This window comes from Eubalaena glacialis, chromosome 15 (genome assembly GCF_028564815.1).
Source record: "Eubalaena glacialis isolate mEubGla1 chromosome 15, mEubGla1.1.hap2.+ XY, whole genome shotgun sequence".
Lineage (NCBI taxonomy): Eukaryota > Metazoa > Chordata > Mammalia > Artiodactyla > Balaenidae > Eubalaena > Eubalaena glacialis.
In genome coordinates, this window is record NC_083730.1 from 75,864,104 (window position 1) to 75,880,684 (window position 16,581).

General features: G+C 42.7%; 1 long non-coding RNA gene across 1 annotated transcript in view; it reads left to right on the forward strand.

The window, feature by feature from the left end:
* The first annotated feature begins 1,964 nt into the window (after window positions 1-1,964).
* The window catches only part of LOC133075363 (uncharacterized), a 33,992-nt gene continuing 19,375 nt past the window's right edge, over window positions 1,965-16,581 (forward strand). The window contains exon 1 of the long non-coding RNA XR_009697353.1: window positions 1,965-2,152. This is a non-coding gene — a long non-coding RNA (uncharacterized LOC133075363). The remainder of the gene's footprint in view (window positions 2,153-16,581) is intronic.

The following is a 16,581-nucleotide window of genomic DNA, read 5'->3' on the forward strand; positions in this document are numbered from 1 at the left end:
CTGCTATCCAAATTATTACTGACGTCAAAATGATGTCAAATTAAAACAGCTCAATTAACATCTCTTTCGAAAGCACCAGTTTTTGAAAAACCAAAATATCAAGAAATAAATGTTTTGCAATCATGAAGAACTGAATCATGCAAATTTGTAGTTTTAAAAACTCAGATTCCATTTCATAGGCATTGGAATGCCTCTCTTCCTCCTGGTTGGAGTGGATTCCAGGAAGTGACAGATGCTTAAGGATAAAACTCAGAAGAATCAAAAGTGTGTTAAAAAGGCTACTGTATTTGTTGACCCTGAATCTAATTCTAAACCATGTATAAAATAACAGACATAAATGCAGATCAGTGCAACCAGCAGGCAAACTAACCAATAATCATGAAAAATTCAACACTGCATGCAGTGATATTTCATGGCCATGTATCTATTAAAATTCATCAGGCTTGGAAAGATGCATGCACCTGGGTGTTCACAGCAGCACTGTTCACAGCTGCCAGGACATGGGGGCAGCCTAAGTGTCTGTCTACAGATGAACGGATAAAGATGACGTGGTATGTACGTGCAGGAATACTGGAATACTACTCAGCCATAAAAAAAGAAAGAACCGTTTGCAACAACATGGATGGACTTGGAGGGTATTGCGCTGGATGAAATAAGTCAGGCAGAGAAAGACAAATATATGATATCACTTAAATATGGAATCTAAAAAATACAACAAACTAGTGAATATAACAAAAAAAGAAACAGAATCACAGATATAGAGAACAAATTGATGGTTACCAGTGGGAAAGGGGGGAGCAGCAAGATAGAAGTAGGGGAGTAAGAGGTACAAACTATTATGTATAAAATAAGCTACAAGGATACATTGCACAATACAGGAAATATAGGCAATATTCTAGAATAACTATAAATGGAGTATAACCTTTAAAAGTTGTGAATCACTATATTGTACACCTGTAACTTATATAGTATTTATTATACATCAACTGCACTTCAATAAAAAAGTTTTTTAAAAATTTAGAGAAGTAAAATTATCAGGCTTTAATGTAGAACGTTCCAAGGGCATTCAAAAACAAAGACATTTCGCATTTGTCAAAAGGTGTGTACCTGTCCTTTATACCGGTTTTTGTTCAACCCTCAGTTCACAGGACTATCATTCACCACAATACACTCCCCTCAGCGCTTTCCGTTCACCAGGGCCAAGATGCCTGAGGCGTTGTCTGTGAAGCCTCAGCTACTTTATTTTATTTTATTTTTTTGTCAGGAGATTTTTTTTTTTAAACATCTTTATTGGAGTATAAGTGCTTTACAATGGTGTGCTAGTTTCTGCTTAAAAACAAAGTGAATCAGCTCTACGTATACATACATCCCCATATCCCCTCCCTCTTGCGTCTCCCTCCCACCCTCCCTATCCCACCGCTCTAGGTGGTCACAAAGCCCCGAGCTGATCTCCCTGTGCTATGCGGCTGCTTCGCACTAGCTAGCTATTTTACATTTGGTAGTGTATATATGTCCATACCACTCTCTCACTTCGTCCCAGCTTACCCTTCCCCCTCCCCATGTCCTCAAGTCCATTCTCTCCGTCTGCGTCTTTATTCCTGTCCTGCCCCTAGGCTCTTCAGAAACTTTTTTTTTCTTTTTTAGATTCCATATATATGTGTTAGCATACCGTATTTGTTTTTCTCTTTCTGACTTACTTCACTCTGTATGACAGACTCTAGGTGGGCTACTTTGAAGCGGTACCTCTGCCTCCTCCCTGCTGAGGGCCTGGACGAAAAAGCATGGGCAATGCAGACCACGCCCTGCGCTGAGGCCCCGCCCCCTCAACACCGTGTCCAACCAGGGCCTCCTGACTGGGGCTGGACTGGGGCGTCCCCGCCCCCGCCCCACCCCGCCCCGCCCGCATCCCGGAGAGAAGGCCAGTTCCTCCGCTGAGACCCGCGCCATTTTGCGCCGCCTCTTGTCTGTCTGAGGGAGGCCGGTGTGCCAAGGAGGAAGGTTGGGCCCAAATGGAGTCCCAGCAGGCTTTCCCCAGCCAGACTTTGCCCTTTATGACTAACATTAAGCTCTACTTATATGTGCCAGATGCTACGCTGAGTGCTTTATTTGCGTAATCACCCGAAATCTCCTCAACAGTCCTGGACCCTGGAAGGTGAGTCAGTTAGTCCTTAGGATGCATTAACGAATAATAATATGAAATAAATGAGAGAGTAGAAGCCCGTAGAGTAATTTGAGTAGGCAGGACGCCTCACTGAGTGATAGACGTGGACAAAGCTTGGAGAATATTCAAATTAATCCTACTTTAATAATCTTGGAGTCTCACTGCAATGGGGGTGCTTCCTTCTGGAAAACAGGGGGCTGGAAAAGTACCGAATGATCCCGCTGCGAATGAGATGCCTCATTTTTTTGTAATCAAAGTTTTTATTTTGAGATCACTGTCGATTCACACGCAGTTGTGAGACATAATACAAAGAGATCCCATGGATCTTTGACCCAGTTTCCCCTAATGGTAACATCTTGCAAAACAATAGTACAATGTCACAACCTGGATATTGACATTGGTCCAGTCAGGATACAGAATTGATCCATCACTACAAGGGTCCCTCATATCCCTTTAATTCCCACATCCCCTTCCCTTCTCCATGCAGCCTCTCCTTAACCCCTGGATTCCACTACTTTTTTTTCTCTGTAGTTGCAAGAATGTTGTGTAAATACACCATACAGTCCTTTTGAGATTGGCTTTTTTCACTCACGTAATTCTCTGAAGGTTCATCCAAGATGTTAGGTAAATAAATAGTCTCTTCCTCTTTATGGCTAACTACTATTCGGTAGTATGGACGTTCTACAGTTAGTTTAGCCTTTCACCCACTGAAGGACATGTGGGTTCTTTCTAGTTTTTAGCTATTATGAATATAGCTGCTATAAACATCCATGTACAAGGTTTCTGTGTAAACGTAAGTCTTCATGTCTCTGGGAAAAAAAGAGATGCACAATTGCTGGGGCATGTTTAGTTTACCGGTAAAAACTGCCCAAATGTTTCCTGGAGTGGCTGTACCATTTTACATTCTACCAGCAATCTATGAATGATCCAGATTCTCTCCAACCTCAGCAAAATTTGGTGTTCTCACTATTTTTTATTTTAGCCGTTCTGATAGATATATAGTGGTATCTCATTGTGGTTTTCATCCCTGATGGCTAATGAATGTCAAAAATTATTTTTTCTCTGTAAATTCCTCTTTGGTGAAATGACTCTTTGGGTCTTTTACCAATTTTAAAATTGGGGTGTTTGTTTTTTATTGTTGATATTTGAGAGTTATTTTATACACAGATGATGTGTTTGTATGATGCTGAGTCTTTGGAATCTACTGAGACTTTCCTTATGACCTAAAGCATTATAAGATTTTTTAATTAGAAACATCTATGCTTTAAAAGAATCTGTACTTGTCAGTTCTTCAGTGTAATGTCTGATATGTCTAGAGTTCTTTACATATTTAGACAATACTGCTTTTTTGGATGTTTGTTGCTAATATTTTCTCTCAATCTACAGTTTATTTCCTCCTCTTAACAAGGTCACAGAGCAAAATATTTTAATTTTGATGAAGTCCAGTTTATTAGTTTTTCCTTTTAAGGTTTATGCTTTGGGTGTGTCAGTTCTAAGCCTCTGCCTAGCCTCACATCTTTTTTTATTTTTATTTTTTAATTAATTAATTAATTAATTAATTTTTGGCCGTGTTGGGTCTTCGTTTCTGTGCGAGGGCTTTCTTTAGTTGTGGCGAGCGGGGGCCACTCCATCGCGGTGCGCGGGCCTCTCACTGTCGCGGCCTCTCTTGTTGCGGAGCACAGGCTCCAGACGCGCAGGCTCAGTAGTTGTGGCTCACGGGCCCAGTTGCTCCGCGGCATGTGGGATCTTCCCAGACCAGGGCTCGAACCCGTGTCCCCTGCATTGGCAGGCAGATTCTCAACCACTGCACCACCAGGGAAGCCCTAGCCTCACATCTTAAAGATTTTCTTCCAGAAGTTTTTCCAAAAAGTTTTATAGTTTTACATTTATATCTGTGATCCATTTTGATTACTTTTTGTATATCATGTGACACTTAGGTTGTAGTTGTTTTTTTTTTTTTTTGGATGTCCAATTGCTCCAGCATCATTTCTGGAAAAGGAACATCTTTCATCCATTAATTGCTTTTGGCCCTTTGTCAAAACTCAGTTGGGAATATTGCTATGGGTCTATTTCTGAGTTATCTATCATTTTGCATTGATCTATGCACCTGTTCTTCTGTCAATACCACAAAGTCTTGATTACTGTACCTATAAAATAAGTTGTGAAATCAGGTGACTGATTCCTCCCATTTTCTTCTTTAAAAAAAATTTTGTTTTAGCTATTCTAGTTCCTTTGCTTTTCCATATAAATATTGTAATAATCTCATCTATAACGATAAAAATCTTGCTGGTATTTCAATAGGAATTACATTAAACCTGTAAATCGTCCATAGGCAGTTGATATGTTTACTAGGTTGACTCTTTCGATTCATGACCATGGTATGCAGCTTCCTTTGTCTACATCTTCTTTGATTTCTTTCACAGTGTTGTTTGGTTTTCAGCATGCAAGTCCTGTGTATGTTTTATTAGAAATACACCTAAGAATTTCTCTTTTTTTCAGCTGTTGTAAATGTTAATTGTATCAATATTTTTTAATTTTGTCCGTGTGTTCATTGCTGGTGTTAAAATTAAATACAAAATGGAGGCTGGACTTGAAAATTCTCTTGAGTAGACAAAACCTGTTAAGCCACATAAGTGATACTTAGTTGAGCTTATCCTGCTGTGTAACCAAAACTCAACTTGGGTTGTTTCTTGTAAATGCCTCTGAAAATCATAAATGAAACAAACTGTTTTCCAAAATTGGAATAAGATAACCGCTTTTAACTAATCCCCTGTCATTAGGAAAAACCCCAATGCTATAAACAACCTTTGTAAAGAATAAACAGCTTCTGCATTTTCACTGTATAAGCAGTTCTATAGCAATGTAACTCTGAGCTTCATTCCACTGTGGGTCTGAATGCTTCCAGCTCACAGACTGTTCTTATGTGCAGGATAAACTGATCACCTCCTCCTAATTACTCTTTTATTGATACAGTGATTTTATTTTTGTTATTTCTGGATTTTTGATAGTAGTTTATTGAAATGTAATTGATTTTAATTAATCTTTATGTAAGTTTATGTCTATCTTGCAAACCACTGAAGTCACTTATTTATTCTAGAGTTTTGTTGTTCTCTGGGTTGTTGTGGTTTTTTTGTTTGTTTTGTGTTGGTTTTTCTTTTTTGGTAGATTCCTTGGGATTTTTCTCTATAGACAATCAAGGCGCCTGCAAATAAAGTGCTTTTATTCTTCCTTTCCTTCATCTGAGAATGTTTTCATTTCCCATACATTCCTAAGGGACATTTTCACTAGATCTAGGATTCTAGGTTGACAGTTCTTATTTTTCAGTACTCAAGAAATGGTGTGCCACTTTCTTCTGGCTCGCATGATTTTTGATGAGAAATTCGCCATCACTTAGTTTTTCACTGATAAATAGTGTGTCATTTCTCTTTCACTGCTTTCCAGACTGTTTTCTCTGTCATTGGTTCTCAGAAATCTGACTACGATGTGTCTTGGTGTGCATTTCTTTGGGTTTGTTCAGCTTGAAGTTCACGCAGCTTCTTGAATCTATAGGTTTGTGTCTTTTGTCAAATTTGAGAACTTTTCAGCCATTATTTTTTCAAGTACTTATTCACCCCGCCTTCTTTTTCTTCTTCCGGGACTCTGATGATGTGAATATAACATGTCCCTGAGACTATGTTCATTGTTGTTCAGTCTGTTGTCTTTCTGTTGTTCAGTTGGGGTAATTTCTGGGGGTATAGCTCAGTGGTAGAGCATTTGACTGCAGACGGGGTAATTTCTATTGCTGTGCCTTCAAGGTCATTGATATTTCTCTGTGTCTCCATTATCCTAATCTTAAACCCACCCATTAATTTCTTTTAATTTTTCATTATTGTATTTTTCAGTTCTAAACTTTTCATTTGGTTCTTCATTATATCTTCTTTTTCTTTGCTGAGATTTTCTATTTTTTCATTGATTTCAAGTATATTCTTAATTGATTATTTGAGGATTTTTACGATGGCTGCTTTAAAATCCTTGTCAGATACTTCAACACCCCTGTCACATCAGTGTGGGCACCTACTGATTGTCTTTGTTCAGTCCGTTTGAAATCTTCCCAGTTCTTGATGTGATGAGTAATTATCTATTGAAACCTGGACATTATGAGTATGATGAGACTCTGGATCTTATTTAAATGTTCTGTTCTAGCTGGATTTTCTGACCCTGCTCAAGGGGAAGAGGGTCTTGCCTCATTACTGCTAGTTGAGTGTGGAATCCAGGTCTCCCAGTTGGCCTCCATTAACTCTCGAGGGCTGAGGTTCTCCTTACTGCTGGTCAGGATGGGACAGGAGAGTGGAGTTCCAGCTCCCCACTAGGGCTCCAGTGATACGTCGGTGGGAGGGAGGGGTATGAGTACCTCATTAGTGCTCCCCATGTGACCTCACTGACATCAAGGGTAGGGAGAGTGGCCTCAGTAACACTGAGTGGTGGTAAAAGCCTCCTCTGACATCACCCCAGTGGGGAGAGGGAGGCCACCTCTTTATGTCTGGGTGTTGTTGGAAGTCCAGGCTCTCTCCAAAATCCACTGACACTGAGGAGTGGAGGACTTCCTCATCATCTGGCAGGGATGAAAGTCCTGACTCCATACTCAGCCTTCTCTGGCACCACCATACCCCTGTCCCGCCAGAAGGGGGTTGGAGTGCCTCATTACAGCCTGGAGAGAGTGGAAGTCGAGTTTATTTACTCAGTCTTTGCAGGTATGGGTGGGTGACTTATTCAGACTAATTACCCCTGGTTTCTACTTTGTGCCTGGATCAACTGCCCTTGACCCTGGGATATAGATGAGAAGCAGACCAGTCAACTGGCTTCTTTGAAATGTGGCCAGACAATCTCATTGTCTGAGAACGATGAGGGAAAGGGTCAGAAGGGAGAAACAGGGCTTGCAACCCAGAATAAGTACTGTAAATGATTAATCCCTGTTAATGTTGGAACTGAATAACACGCTCTGGCACAGCTGCAGAGGATAGCAGGCGTGAACGTGAGCTTGGGAATCAGATAGCCCTGGGTGCAAATTCCAGCTCTTCCACTAATTAGCTGTGTGACCCTGGGTAAGTTATTCAACTTTTCTGATCCTCATCTATAAAATGAGAATTGTTAATGTAACACGTTTTGAGTTCCTACTATGAACAAATAATTGCTATTATTTTTATTGCTACTTAGGACCCCATCACTACACTTTGGGATGGTTTGTTACACGGCACTAGAAAACTGATACAGAAACCTTATCCTCCCATTTTACAGACTGAAGAAAGTGAGGTTTGTTTGAAACCGTGGAGCCACAGTTCAGTCTCTTTCCACTACATCATCAGGGTGAGGCCCCTTCTGACATCCCCAGCCCCATGAAGCAGGGCCAGTTACTGATAAGACAGGGGGTGGGAGACTCCAGTTTCCATTTCCGAAACTCTCATCCACTCACTCGTGACTCTCAGTTTTCACATAAAATGGGGTCACAGCACCTCCTGGGAGGCTTACTGTGAATATCTTTTCAGGTGGGGGATTCTGCTTTCTTCCTATGAGACTTTGGGACTGGCCTTCCCACTTGGGGAATCAGAGGCTGAGACACCTCCCTGTGTCTCCTTGAGGGTGCACTGCAAACAGTGCACCTGGAGGCCTGCAGGCACATGGGGCCCACAGCCAGGACCCTCCTCCTGGAGCCTGGAGGGCTGTAGGAGACTGGGGGGTGGAGGGAGGTGCCAGGCTTGGAGGAGACAACATATACAATGGGACCAGGTGCTAAGGCTCCAGGTCCATGGCTGGAGCTGGAGCTGGAGCAGTCCTGGGGAGAAACACTGATGGGCCTCTGAACGTTGCCTGGTTGCACAGAGCAGAGGTTGGTTGGGCAGGTGCCGTGTGGGTGTGGCCCCTGCAGTTCTAAATGCTGCCCTGCTGCTGCTCCTTGGGGCTGAGCTTGTGCAGGGGAGGCTTCTGCCAACTAGAGGTGGGCATGGGGAGTGGGGTGAGGTTAGGGCTGTCCTCTTCTGGAGCTCTGAGAGCTTCAAAAGAGCCAGAAGCCCAGAAGATGCTGGCATTGTAGCCCTTCACCATTTCAGGGTTGGGGGAGGCAGGCTGAACTCCCCCAAACCAAGAATTCACTGTATGTCCCCAGATCATCCACTGTCTCTTCCTTCATTCAACAAATAGATCTGGGGCTGGGGTTAAGTAAGACCCTTCTTCCCACCACTGTGTGATTTGAGCAAGTGGCTTCACCTCTCTGAGCCTCAATTTCCTCATCTGTAAAATGAAGATGACAGTAACACCGCTTTCATAGCTTTTTGAGGATTTAATGAGAATACAAGTAAGGCCCTCAGCAAGGCGGTATTACTGTTGATGCTCTCCTCCACGCCACACCCTCCCCACTCCCTCAGCTCAGGAGACCCCTGCCTGGTCTACCCAGAGGCCCAGCCCTGCTGGTTGTTTGGGGTTGCACAGGGAGAATGGCTAAGGCCAGAGCTGGAACCAGCAAGGTATAGGCTCAGCGACATTGGACAAGACACTGGCCCTCTGTGGATCTCAGTTTCTCCATCTGTGGAAGACAAGAGCTGTACTGTAAAAAATGAGAGACAGCAGTGCCTGGTGCATTTATGGAGTGCCAATGGTATGCTCCATACTTCACCACCTTCCCCACAATCCTAAGGGGCTGCCAGTATCATCAGCAGCCCCATTGTACAGGAAGGGAGGCTCAGAGAGGTGAGGTGACATGTCCACAGTCTCACAGCTAGGAGTAGGGGCGCTGGGCTTGAAGCCTCACTCTGCTGTCTGAGGACCTTGGGCCCCTGGGAAAGCAGGGCTAACTCTGGAGGGACTTCCTCTCCCCCTCCCTCCTCCCTCCTTGCCAGCCTCCACTGGGAGGTGTGCCCTGGAGGAGCAGCTGCCACCCCACCTCCACCCCACCTGAGGCAGGGGCAGGGCTGGTGCTCTGTCTCCACCTCATCGGAAATGGGATGGAAAAACACAGGAGAGTTGGCCTGGGAGGGGAGGGCGCTCAGGAGCTGGCGCTGGCTCTCTGGGGCTGCAGCACAAAGAACTGAAACAAGATTCATTTCCTTTGGGCATCTGAGCACCTACTGTGTGCCTGGCACTGAGTGGGGCCCGAGGGGCGGGTGGGAGAGTAGGAGCCATCCCTGCCCCCAAAGAGCTCATTCTCCATCACACAAGCCGTCTGTTACTTCACTTACTATAGGGGACTCACTGTGTCCCTTCATTCACCACCACCAAGCTATGGGTGCTGTTATCCCCAAGGGTTGTATCTGGAAAATGAAGCCCAGAGAAGGAAAGTGATTTGTCCAAGCTAGTTGGTGTTGGAGTTGAGAATTACGATTCTTTTTTTTGAATCACACAATTTATTTTTATGTATTGACCTTCTAAAGACAAAACAGTGCTTTTGGTCTCCAACCATATTTAGTTTGCTATTTATTCATGTAGCTTCAATAATCTTTCTCTTTCGCTAATGTTTGCCTAGTATAACTTCCCAACATTTTAATCAAAAGTATGTATGTGTACTTATATGTAGTCATGTCTTGTATGGTTTATCTAATCTGGATACAAGCTTTTTAACTCTCATGTTAAGCCCATTTAAATTTAGTATGAGTGAATATTTTTATATTCGTATTTATTTCTATTATAATTTTGATATATTTGTATTTATTTCTACTATGTTTTTTGCTATTTGTCCTGATGGTTTGATGCTTCCTTTCTCCTTTTCTTTTTTCTTTTGGATTGACCAACTGTAATTTTTACCATAGTACTTTTGTGTATTTAAAGTTACTCTTAAAAGTTTAACATGCAGAATTAGCTTACAATGTTTGTGCCTACCTCACTCTGAACAAAATGAGAACTCTTCAAATCTGATTGCCATCCTTCTCACCCTACATGTTACTTTTGTCTAGTAGTTTGCTTCTTTTTTTTTTTAACTCCCAATTTGGAAAATACTATTATTTCATTTGGTGAGTACTTCATTTCTGCTCACCAGTCTTCACTGAACATCCCAACATCTCAAACTTTCATTCTGAGATCATTGTCCCTTTAATTACCTCAGTTTGTCTCTGAAAAATCATCTTTACTGTTTCTTTTCACTGTGATTTGAATACAAGTAAAAGTCTATAATTCTACACTGATCTTCTTTTGAATCTTAACATATGAAAGTGTTATTTCAGTTCCTTTTGTTTGTACTTCTGCTGGTTGTTCTTACGGGATAAGAATAGCCCTTTCTCGTCGCTCCATTTGTTTTTCTTGAGATGCACCGCAATATAGCTCTACGTGGATTTTTTATTGATTCACGTGCTAGGGTTTTCATCCTGCTTTCTGAAGGTGAGAATTCACATATTTTTATCAAATCTAGGAAATGCTCAGCCGTGATTACTTCCAGTGTTTTCTTTCTCCCATTCTCTTCATTTTCTCCTTGGAATAAAGTTGGAAGATTATCAGAGCTTCTCATTCTGTGTTTCATATTGTTTTACCTCTTTATTTGAACATTCCATTTCTTTGTATACTGAATTGGGAAAATATGTCAGACCTAATGTCCATTTCTATGTTTATTTCTTCACCTATCTCTAATCTTCTGCTATAGCTCATTAAATGAGTTTTTAATTTTAATTTCTGTATTTTTCACTTCTAGTAGTTCAGTTGTTTCCTTTAATAATCTGCCTGGACATTTCTGATCATCTGTGATTCCTTTCCATGTTTTTAGTTCTACATTTAATTTTTAAAATATTTAAAAGATCTTTATGATTCTGACAATTATAGAATCTCAAGCCCTTAGATATCTAGTCAAACAGGAGGATATAGGTGACTTTTCTAGGTAAAGAACTTTGGCCGTGTTTCTGCAAGCCATTGTAATCCCTTTAGATGGTACAGGTTTGTGTCCTAGGGGGTGGGGTGTGTCTGTATGTGAGTTTGTGTGGTGCAGTTTTGTGTGTGTGTGCGTGTGTGTGTCTTTCCCCTATATTCCTTTTACACAGCAAAACTGCAGGTGTCAACTTTCTCAGTAAAATATCCCATTGCCATTGCCTCACGGATATATGTGTTAGGTGCACTGCAATGTCATTCTGACGCTAACCACCAAGAGTTACTATCAGATCCCACAAGTTAAGGACAAAGTCCTCCATATGACTGCCGTTTCTTCAGATACCAGCCACATTTTGTGGGTTCCCAGGCAACCCAAACTTCCAAAAGACTGGCTATAAATTCAGGGGTTCCCATGACCCCCTCAGGTTTGATAATTTGCTATAAATGACTCAAAAAACTCAAGAAAGTGCTATACTTGTTATTACAGTTTTATTATAAAGGATACACATAGGGCGAGGCCTGGGGGGTCCTGGAAGCAGAGCTCCCATCCCCTCTCCCCGTGGAGTCAGGCACGTCACCGTCCCAGCACATCTGTCTGTTCCCCAAACAAAAAACTCCACCGCGCTTCAGTGTCCGTAATTTTTATTGGGGTTTCACTCTGCAGGCATAATTGATTTAAACACTGGCCCATTGATTGAAGCCAATCTCTGTCTGCCCTCCCCTCTCCTAGTCTTTGACCATGGTTACCTTATAGCAAAATGATCATACCTGTCTGAGCATCTACATTTGGAGTAGCATTTACATAATAGGTACAGCAATAGTACTGATGTGAATATAGCTCATATTTGGAGGAGCAAGTGTAGGGTACAGATAGTAGGTTTTTAACTCAAATGTATCTCCCAATACATTTAACTATCAGTATCAGTATTATAATCTTGCCAACAATGCCAGTGTTAGACCGCATGTCAATATTATAGATGTAACCTGAAAAATGAGTTCCTTTTAGTTATGAATAAGTAGTCCAGCCCGTCATCATATTACATGACCAAATGTCTCCTGGGCCAGGGCCACACAGGTTTGCAGGCTTCTGTTTGAGATTGTCAGGTTCCAAAAGAAGGAGTGGTCTCAGCTCTATGTGGCTTCAGCCTTTCAGGCATCTGGCATAATTGAGCTAAGGGCCTTTTTAGAAGAATATTGGATTTCCCTCTCTGCATAACCCATGTATTCATTCCTTTACCTTCGGCTGTTATTTCTGCTTCTCTCCATTCGTACAGAATGAATGGGCTATTTCTACCACTGGGCAATATAAGCGCATTCACCATTAACCCCATTTTGGCTTGAGGGAGTGAAAGCAGGACTCACTCAATCAGGCCCTTAGGAAAATTGACATAAACATGTAAAAGTAGAGTTACAATTTCTTGCTTAGGACCCGTGCCTGCTTCTGATTGTAGTTGCAGCCCAGTCCTGTGACTACTATTTACATCAGGTAGGGGAAGAAAGTTGAGGTGATGGGTGAGGAAAAGAAAAATATATAATCATACCATCATCTTCCCCCATTGGGGAGAACTGCATAGTCAAAGCAGCATCCTCTCCCATGCCCTCTCCCTCAGATCCACCAAAAAAGCAGAAGGATCTATCTAATGGGGAAATGCCTTTGGCGCCTGTCACGGTGAGTGTGAGCAAACTGTTGTGAGGGCACATAAGCAAGTCTGTTATGCCTCTTATCTCCCCCTGTTTTAGACAAATCAATGCTTTAATTGCCTATTCCAGTTCTCTACCAAACCATTCCTCTGAGGATGAGCATTGTGTTGCTCGGTGCAGGACCTTCTGTTCTGACTCTTTTGTTGTAGTGTGAGCATTGGCATGTACCACCTGATAACATCACTCCAGCCCATAGTCAGTATCTGTTCCTGTCAGGACTTAGGTATAGCCCACTGGGGCCCCAGCATTAGTCCAGTGTAATCCACTTGCCAGCTTTCCCCCTGGGGAATCCACTCCACGGCCATCAGCAGTCTGTGTCTCTCTTGTCGACAGACAGAACAGTTCTTCTTGGCATTTTGTGTCTCAGAGGGTACAAGAGGAATGCATGCAGATTCAGTCCGTTACTACAGTCCGTGGACCGAGGAGGCCACCTCAGGCAAGCACATTAGTATATCCAAACTCATCGATTCCAGTCATCTTACAAATCTGAAGATTGGTTTTTCTGATGGGCATTGACATATCCTACTTTAATTCAGTCTTCAAATTTCCATAGTGATTTCCATAGGGCCATGCCCCATCTGGGCATCCTTCTGATAGGCCAGTTTTCCATTGCCTTTTGGCCTGACCATATGGCCAAGCTATTGGTCACCACCCATGCATCAGTAAAAACCCAAACAGCATGCAATATAGGGGCAAGGAGCTAGTTTATTTTTACCTTCTTTGATCAGAGTGATGGTCTTCCAAACAGGAAACTAACTCTTCATCTTGGAACTGTCATCTAAAAGCTAAGCCGCTCTTTTTTGGTCAGTCGAGCTGTTTATAGGGCCCTGTCCCAAGTGGCAATGGAATCAGTAGCTCTTCATGTGATTCCAAAGTCAGTCCTAGAGAAAATGAGTGTACTTGCCCACGAATACACTGAACAGGTCTTTGCAATCCCCTCACAGCATGCTCCTGTGCAAACCATTTCCATTTTATTATGGAACTCATCTGGGCTTTGCCCTCCCTATTAGAGTGTCCCTCTACTATCACCCAAGATATTATGGGTATTTCAGGTTTCAAGATTATTTTATGTCCTTCAGTTGTAGGGCAGAGTCAGTTAATGTCCAATAGCAAGATAATAATTGCTCCTCATATGGAAATTCTCTAGTCCGTTATCCCAGCAGTGGTCACTGGGAGGGGATCACAGGGTTTTGCCATAAACCCCAGTCTACACGCTACATGGGTCTACTGTAGCGAGAATTTGTCTGTACCAACACTTAAGCTTCTATTTTATACTCTGTAGGTTCTGACATTTTTACTGCTTCCCATTTAGCAATTAGTATTGCTTGAAGGGTGGACTTATGTGCCTTCTGTTTTATGCCAGGCAAGGGAAACATTCCTGTCAGACCCAATATCCATCCCCATAATATGTTCAGGTAAAACAGACACAGCCACTTCACACAGAGCCTGCATAAACATTCCAGTTTTCATCCAAACTTTCTACCTTAATCTGATTAACTCATGCATTTCTGTTATTTTCTCAGTTTAATTGTAGGCTCTTTGAGGTCCTGTCTCACCCACAGATTTGGGTGCTACACAGTTCATGAAGTTCTTTTGTCAAGGAGCCCAGGAAACTTCCCTTCCTCCCTCCCCAATCATTCCACCCACTCATGTGCATAAGGCTTTGGGTCCCCCAGCAGAGCCTTGAGCCAAGATACCCTGGCCCCTTTGTCAGTCTTTATCTAGGTGAGTCTGCTTGACTGTCATCCCAGGTGACTCCCAGTTGGGTTTCTCACTGTAGTCTTTGCCTCCTGACTTTTAAAATTGCTCCAAACTGGGTTAAATAGAGTGGAAAGACATGTTTGAGGACCCACGTCCCATTGGTCCACTCATCCTTTGATGGTGCTCCATTAAGACTTTTGTTTCAATGCCATTAAGGTCAGCTTTATTCATCCCATTCCTCAAAACCATGCAAAGATTTCCATTCTGCTGGAATGAGTCCCTTGACTCTCCCTTCTGCCTTTTGCCATTGTTTAAAGTTAGTCTATTTTTTAATTAGCATCTATAAGACCCGTAAGGGGAAACTGAGACAGAAAAATCTCATAAATCATTTTGGGGCGCTGTTTGATTTGGCAGCAGTTAGGTTACATGGCGTGTCCATGCAAAAGAGGCCCTTTAATCACAGCACTTACCGTGTCTTGGGTAAGGGGCATACTCTGTGGATTAAAATCCTGATCTCCATAAAGCCAGTGTGGCATGGCTTGTGTGCAAAGCATTTCAGCTGCTTCATCTGAGATGTACTAGTTGGCATTTATAGGGGGAGTCAGACAGTCTTTCTTCTCAGGGGAAACAGACTTCACAGGGCCTTTTATCCAGCCCACAAGGCTGTTGGGAATAACCTTTGGTGTGCCTGAATCATGCACAGCCTTCTGTGATCGTTCCGTAGTGAGATGTGGGTCCTGGATCAGAGCAAACACACTCTTCCACTGTGCAGCCTTCAAAGCCAAAGACACAGCCCCCACATTAATCCCTCATGTGCCATTTCAGTACAGGTTTTTCAGGAAGCTGATGATACCAATCCAGAAAATGAGACAACTGCACACTCTACCTCCTGGTTTCAGTAAGTTCTTCGTTTTGCCATCCTCGACTTGGACTACCTTTTTGATGACCAGAGGTCTCAGAGGTCCTCTCTCCTGCCCAAAATCTGAGCTTTGTCAACACCAAGATCTGACTCAGAACTTTCTTTCAGTTCGGTTTTAGCTACTACAGATAACAGTAACCAGCGGACTACATACTGAACTTTTTTCTTGTTATTTTACAATTCTTATGCATCCAGTGAGCCAAAACCCCAGGAGCTGGGTCCATCATCTCTAAACTATATTGTTCACCTTTGAGTAAGGGACTGCAGCACAACTGCTATTCCATACTGTAAATGACCTTGTGGCCACCCAGGAATGAAAAAATCCTCACCCGCCAACCTTTTATCCTTTCTCTTCCCAAACCACATGTCTCAGTGGGTCAGGGTCCTTGTAGTGGATCCCCCATTTCTGACACCAAATGCTCTGTTTCCCCACCCTAATCTGGGCATACATTAATGTGAGTCTGATGCTCACCACCCAGAGTTAGCATCAGATCCCACAAGGTAGGACAAAGTCCTCCACAAGACTCTCCTTCCATCAGACACTAGATGCAATTTGGGGATCCCTAGCCACCCATACTTCTGATGGACTGGCTGTATATTTAGGGGTTCCCACAACCCCTGGGGTTCAATAATTCCCTGGAAACAATTCATAGAACTAAGGGAAGCACTATCCTTACACTTACAGTTTTATTATAAAGGATACACACAGGTGAGGTCTAAGAGGGTTCTGGATGCAGACCTTCCATGTCCCCTCCCTGTGGAGTCCTAACACATCAGTCTCCCACCACGTGTTCGCCATCCTGGAGGTTCCAATGTGTACGGGTGTCCAGAGTTTTTACTGGTGTTTCATTAGGTAGGCACGATTAATCAAATCATTGGCTGAATGACTGAAGTCAATCTCCAGCCCCCTCCCCTCTCCCTGGAGGTCACTTTGGCTTGAAGTTACAACCATCTAATCCTGCAGTTGGCCTTTCACTCCCATCCTAAAGCCATCCAGGGATCCAAAATGAGTCACCTCTTTGGCCTAACAAAGGCTATCTTAGCATGCAGCAAATTCCAAGGATTTTTGAAGCTTTGTGCCAGGAGCCAGGGACAGAGACCAGACACCATCTTTATTATACTATAGGATGTATGTCCAAATTTATCAAACTGCAAACCTTCAGTATGTGCAGTATACTGTATGCAAAGCACACCTCAATAAACTGGGACAAAATACTGTTGCCATCCAGGAAAACATTCACAGAGTTCTAAATGGACAAAACTGTGGCTTCAGAATCACTAT